Raw genomic sequence first — 6,612 nt, 5'->3', positions numbered from 1 at the left:
TTCAAATCTATATAATAAACAATAACATAAGTTAATATTAAATTTATGAAATAAATAAACGTATAAATATAATCAAATATAAAAATTTATATAATTAAATGTAGATAAATTATTACAAAAATTTTGTTTTTCATCTACAATGATAGATCATCAACGAAAAAAAAGTTTAACAATGTATTTTTACTTTCAGCTATATTTTGTTGTATTCTCAATAAAAAAAGGATGGATTAATTTTAAATCAAATAGTTGTGAATTTTAATCAAAAAGACAAAATTACTGAATTTTCAAAAAATTAATCAAATTAACTTCAAATTTCGAATTGTTTCCTATGTGTCCCACTGTTATTCATTCTCTATTGAAAATATACGGTCGTATAATGATTTTTCCAAATAACCTAGAAATAGGGATAATTTTCATAACTATTTTATTATAATAAATCGCTTTTTGGTATATTGATATGGTAGGTAGCGATTTCGCCAAAGCATTGTTTCTCCAAAAAGCACGATTTGTCCAAAATCTGCTACTTTCAGAGAGCAAGATTTGGGCGCGTGTATCATAGTTGAAAAGAGAGGCACGAGACATCAGAAACGGACGAATGTCTGCAATACACGCGCGAATTTTCATGAATGTGCACTATATATGGAGCAGCAGATTTTAAACAAAAAATTCAGAATGTTAACACGAAAGATGTGTGCATATTGATTCTAAAAATGGTATTGCTATCACAAATAGCGCGAATTAAATTAAATAATAATTAATTTCATGTCATTTTTTCACGGTAGATAATAAACAGGTAAATCAAATCACGTTTCAAAGCGAATGCACATATTTGGATGGAACTTTATGTTATACAGTGGTAAATGATTATTTCTTGTTATGAATAAGAAATTTGAACATTCAAAGGTTACGTTATCGGTTTTTTCATAGGAAATTGTTATTTTTATGAAAAAACATTAAGTATCAAATAAATCTTGCAAGTTTGAACAATTAAGGGTTACTTTTTGCTTTATAATAAAAAAGGGTGTTTTGGAGAAAAAAATTATGGCTTATGGAAGTAATCTTACAAGTTTAAGCATTTAGAGGTCATGTTACGACTTTTTCTAGGGAATTGGTATTTCAAAGAGAAGAATCATTACGCATAAAAAAAGCTTACCAAATTGGACATTCAAAGGTTAGTTTGCTCTTTTATGACCAAAAATTTGGTATTTTTGAGAAAAAATCATTACTTATGGAAGAAAAGGTACAAATTGGAATTTTTAAAGGTTATTTTAAGGTTTTTTTTATAGGAAATTGTTATTTAAAAAAAGAATAATTAAATTTAAGTTTTCCACCAATTTTTAAAGTGTAATTTTCTTTCGAAGGACTGTTTACAGCTTACTTCTGATCGTGTATAGCAATGACTTTTTATATTAATAAGTAGTTTATGCAGTGTACAAGCCAGAGAAAAATGAACATCATTTCAGTTTAAGATCTACATATCCTATAAGGAAACCGTAACATAACCTTAATCTGTTTAAAATTAATTTTTTTGTCTAAATCTTAATAACTTTAAATTAAAAATACTAATCTGTGGTTAAAAAAACCTTAAAGTATTTAACGTTGTAAGTTTTCTATAAAATGTAATGACGTTGAGACCATTTTTAAAAATTTTTCTAGTTTTACAAATTTTGTAGGTAAACTGAGTTTTGTCAGGATGTAAAAAAGTTCTTGAAATTTTGTCATATGACATAATTTTGGAAAAAATTTTGAGTAAGTTTCAGAGATATTCAAAAGTTTTGAAACGATTTAGAAATTAATAAAACTTGTAAAAATTTTTTTCTAAATTTTGTAAAGTTCTACGAAAATGAAATATATTTTTTTAGGTTCCTAGCAAAAATTAAAATAACTTTTTATTTCGAAAAATTAATTTTAAGAAATTATTTTTAAATATTTTATAAAATTTCAAAAATTGTCCAAAAAGAAGCTGACAGATTTTAGGGGAATTTCTAAAATCTTACAGAATAAATAAAAAATGCAGACATAATTTCAATAATTTTTAGAAATTAGAAGGCTAATGTCTGAAAAAATTAAAAAACAAGAAATTTTTCCTTGTATTCGTGTGGAAATTTTTAATAATATTTTATTTTGAACAATGAAGTATAAGAGAAAATTGAAAGAGCTTTTTAAACCTAACAAACGATTTTCGAAAATTTCTAAAAATTGTTGAAAAGATTTTAAAGCAAAATGTTTCAATATGGTAAGATTACAAAATAATTTAAAAAAAAATCGGGTAAATTCAAGAAATATTTAGTAGAACTGAAAATAATTTTGGATTTTTTCAAGAGAATAAACAATTTTCATAAAATTGCTGGGAAAATTTAGAAGAGAGTAAGGTAATTTTTTAAAATTTGGAAAAATACAAATGTTAAAATATTTCAGCTTCGTTACAAAGTATAATTGATTGAAAAATATCACATTTAAGAGTTGGTTATTTCATTGTAATAGAAAAAAATATTTAAGGAGATATCATATTCCTTGTTTGTTTGTCATATATAGATATAATTATATTTATTATATAGTAGCATTATATTGTAAAGCGGCAATATAAAAAAATTAGTTCTTCATCACTATATATTAAAGTGTTTGAATATCCGGGACTAATACAAAATAACGAAAGAAAGGTTAACTAAATCATAAATTAGCAACAACAAAAAATGGCCGAATTATAAAATAAACGAATTGTTAAATTCTCATAAATATTTATATTTCTGTAATTTAAGTTTGACGACATTTAAAACTTTCGAAAATAATTAGTAAATTATTAATCAATCATTCATTAAATTGTTTGTCTTATTTATAATTCTATTAATTACTTATAAATTAATAATCAAGTAACTATGTTGCAAAATTCTTAATTTCGGTAATTAAAACTTTTATCGGGAACTTAATAATTCGTTTATTTTAAAAGTCGGTCTTGAAGTCGGTGAATTTTAGTTTTGCATATTTTGAAATTTGGGATTTTATTTTTTGTTAATTAAAAATCTTGTCGTTACTTAAAATTTGGAAAATTTTATAATTCGATAATAACATATATTTTCGGCATTTTTTTTTCATTTATTTGTGTTTCGTTATTCATTATTTTTTTATTACTCTTTATAATTTCTAAATATCTATGTAATTATTTAAAATTTGAATTATGTCTACTTGACTCTACATTATGAAGAAAAAATGAGTTTAAAGTGTTTTTCATATTTATTTTGTAATTTGTATGCAATTTTTCTATGGTACTGTATGGTTTTGTAGAATAAAGTTACTACTAGCGCTGCCGCATGGCCGTTTTCAACTCTGGTGACACATTTTTTGCATTGGGCAGTACAGTGGAAGCACCCCCTTGGTTTCAACTTGTAACTTTTTCTCCATACGTAATTATTTTTTCGCAAGAATACCAAATTTTTGGTGATGAAACAGCAAAATAACCTTCAAATGTTCAATTTTGTAACTTTTTTTTATACATAATTATTTTTTCCTTTGAAATACAAATTTCCTGCCAAAATTCCTAACATAACCTTTAAAGGTTCAAACATGTAAGTTTTCTGTCATAAGTCATGATTTTTTCCTAAAAATACCAGTTTTCTAAGAAAAACCGAGCAACAGAACCTTCAAATACTGAAAGTTGTAAGTTTTCTTTTACACGTGATTATGTTTTCTTAAAAATAACAATTTCATATGAAAAACCGATAACAAAACCTTTAAATGTTCAATTTTGTAACTTTTCTTTCATAAGTAATGATTTTCTCTCTAAAACACCCATTTTTGACGATAAAACAAAAAGTAACCTTCAATTGTACAAACATTTGAGCATCGTTTTGTTTATAGTGATTTTTTCACAAAAGTGACAATTTCCTATTAAGAAAAGGCTGTGACTGTTTCGCCATACATGTATGTCGAAATAGCCGAGGACCGTATTTAATTTCGCCCTTTCGGAATATATACAGGAGGGGGTGACGGTACAAGTAAGAATAAAATATTTATTATGATATAGTAGATTATAATCAGCCCTATCTGACTACTGAGAAAAGTAGTTGTTGCTTACAAGTTCCTCTTCGCGGGTGAACTAATCCGCCGGGCGGCGCGTCAATCGTTCTGCTCTAGAGCATTGGTCTTATGGGAAACTCAATAATTAATATTAAGTAAAAACATTCCAGAGCATTATTTCAGCCCATAAAATTAAGACCAACAATTCTTTGATGAGAAATTGATATTTAAAAAATATAAAAGTCATTTAAGTGTAAAAGGATTATTGAAAAAGGATTCTTTTTAAAAGTGCTTACACACGTTTGTTACTAACAATAGGTATTGTACATGTGTAAATAACTATGTGTTTTTTAATTAAATGATTAATAAGTACTACATATTAGGAATACAATTTCTAATAACAAATATAAATTAATTTTGTAACAACTTGGAAGACGGAACCATATTGAAAAAAGGAAAATCCTAAGAGAAAACGAAATATTATGATAAAAAATGTAACAAAATAAAATTATGATATAACAATATCATAGAAAATTGAATAACGAAATTAGCAAATGTTGTACTATCTTAATGTTTTCTTCAGTATTATAAATTAGGAATTAAACAATTTTGAATGTTATTAATTCAATTCTTAAGAACGACAAATTTTTTATTTGTCAAATATAGCAAGCCAATGAAAATGGTTGTATGCAATTATTTCTTTAATTCAAACACATGTGTATTGCATAATTTAATGTTATCAAGTGATAAAATGCATTTTTTTAACAAAATATACGTAGAAAAAGAGGGGGGGGGGTGATTAAATGAATTAAACGAATAAGTAGATGTTAGCAAAATCAACAAATTCAGTATATCAAGGACAAATTTAGAAAAAAATTTAATTTATAAATACAGATAAACATTAATCTTTTTCGTTTGCTGTGTTATGCATTTAAAATATTTATATTCATAAAAAACGTATAAAATTTCAATAAAAATTTCCGTTTTTTTTTAGAACAAAAAATTTTTAATACTTTAGAACTTTTACTTTATATCATTTTGTACAGAATTTTTTGTTCGATCCCTGAGCCGGTACCTCTGGAAATTTTTCAATGTACCTTTACCGAGGTTCTGGTGGTTCGGAACCCACCTTAAGCTGTAGGTCCCCCCATCGTGTACTTGACTGCAACCCAGTCCGTCAATGATGGGGTAAAAACCAGGCTTTGTTCAATATGTCTGGGCAGACTGGTCTCATACTTGATTGCATTATAAAAATGCGTCCGTGACTGATGATATATACCGGGATAGACCCATGCAAAATGATAAATAAAAATCCAACTAACCAAAAATGCCTTCGACATGTTGGGCAGTATAAGCCTGTGACAACATTTCAACACAGAAATGTTTTTTATAATGTAATAAATATAATAATATGTTATATATAATAATATGGATGGTAGCTCTAAGAAAACATCCAGAGGCGACTGTTGTTACCTCCAACGCTCGCAGCCGCGTTTAAGTATAACAGCTGTAAAAGACGAAGTAATACAAACTACACCATGCTCCTGATTGTATACCTAAAACATCATTGCAAACATTTCAAAGATCGTATTTAATGAACTTATAACATCCTCATCTCATTAGTCACTTGATTTAGTCCGCCACTACGATAAAAAACCGAGTTCACTCGAGAACAAGTTGAAAAAAAAAACAAAAAATAATATTTTTCTCGGCAAATTGATCTAGCAATTTATGAAAATTGATATTTTATGCAGGCTTTAAGGTTTTACACTTGAAATTGTAGAATCTCTCGGGGACAAAATACGTTCTTTTTTAGAGTAAATGAGGCGATATGTATTTTTCCAATATGCCCCTAAAAATGTCTACGAAATTGAGATCTAATTGGATCTAATTAAGAATTGTTTTATGAGGTCTAAGTAATTTCTGTCGCGAGGAGAATTCTTTTTCATCATATAATCAGATTTTCTATTTTTTCTTGTAAATAACGATAGATATGAAAACGTTGATGTAAAACTTTGCGCAATTAAATTTTCAAGAAAAAAAGAATACTCCCGGTCTCAAAAATAGTTTAGCCGGCATAAAGCTGATATGATATACTTCTTCTATTAGCAAAAACTTTGTTTAAATACTGGGAAGAATAAAAAGATGGCATTTTCCAGAAAATCTTATATTTTTTCATCAAATTTGAAGAAAATAAAAAAAAATATTTTCTAGAAAAGCCCACCTTTTTATTCTTCCCAGTATTTTTGAAAAGTTTTTGCTAATGTAAGAAACCCATCTGATCAGCTTTATGTGGACTAAACCATTTTTAGGCCGAAAGAGTTCTTTTTTTTCCTACTAATTTTATTTAAAAATTTTCCTCGCATATGATGGTGATCTATCGCAAAAGAGCAAGTGTCATTGTAATAGAACGTTTTTAAACGTGCAAAGTAGTATCTCAAAAAATTTTTTCGTATCTTTTGCTGTTTAGAAGAAAAACGAGAAAATTTGATTATATGAAAAAAAAATTCTACTGGCGAGGAAATTTATTTGGCCCGCATAAAACTCACAAGATATCTTTATCATGAAACTAAAACTGTAAAACGAAATTGGCAAAAA

This window comes from Belonocnema kinseyi, chromosome 2 (assembly GCF_010883055.1).
Source record: "Belonocnema kinseyi isolate 2016_QV_RU_SX_M_011 chromosome 2, B_treatae_v1, whole genome shotgun sequence".
NCBI classification, from domain to species: domain Eukaryota; kingdom Metazoa; phylum Arthropoda; class Insecta; order Hymenoptera; family Cynipidae; genus Belonocnema; species Belonocnema kinseyi.
This window is presented reverse-complemented; position numbering follows the sequence as displayed.